Genomic DNA, 346 nt, shown 5'->3' on the forward strand with positions numbered 1-346 from the left:
TCAGTATATAATATTGTTTGATTATTGTCTAAAGTTGAAAGTTTCATGATTTTCATTAATATCACTTGCCTCAAAGGCCAGTGTTTTACACGTGATTGACCCATTTTGCATAACTGTGCAAGTTATTTCTGGTTTCGGTTTCTTTGTATTTCATTCATTTGGGTTTGTGTGTGATTGCGATTGTTGCATGAATTATCATGAGTGTCTGTTTCCCTGTCTGTGCATCTGCCTGTCTGATTCTCATATTGATAATGCTGATTTCGTTTAGAAATGAGGAGCTATAAGAATGAATGTAGTGACAAATGATATCAAAGGATAACAATATCCAGTTCTTATCCAACCTCAA

Source organism: Penaeus monodon, chromosome 33 (assembly GCF_015228065.2).
Source record: "Penaeus monodon isolate SGIC_2016 chromosome 33, NSTDA_Pmon_1, whole genome shotgun sequence".
Taxonomy (NCBI): domain Eukaryota; kingdom Metazoa; phylum Arthropoda; class Malacostraca; order Decapoda; family Penaeidae; genus Penaeus; species Penaeus monodon.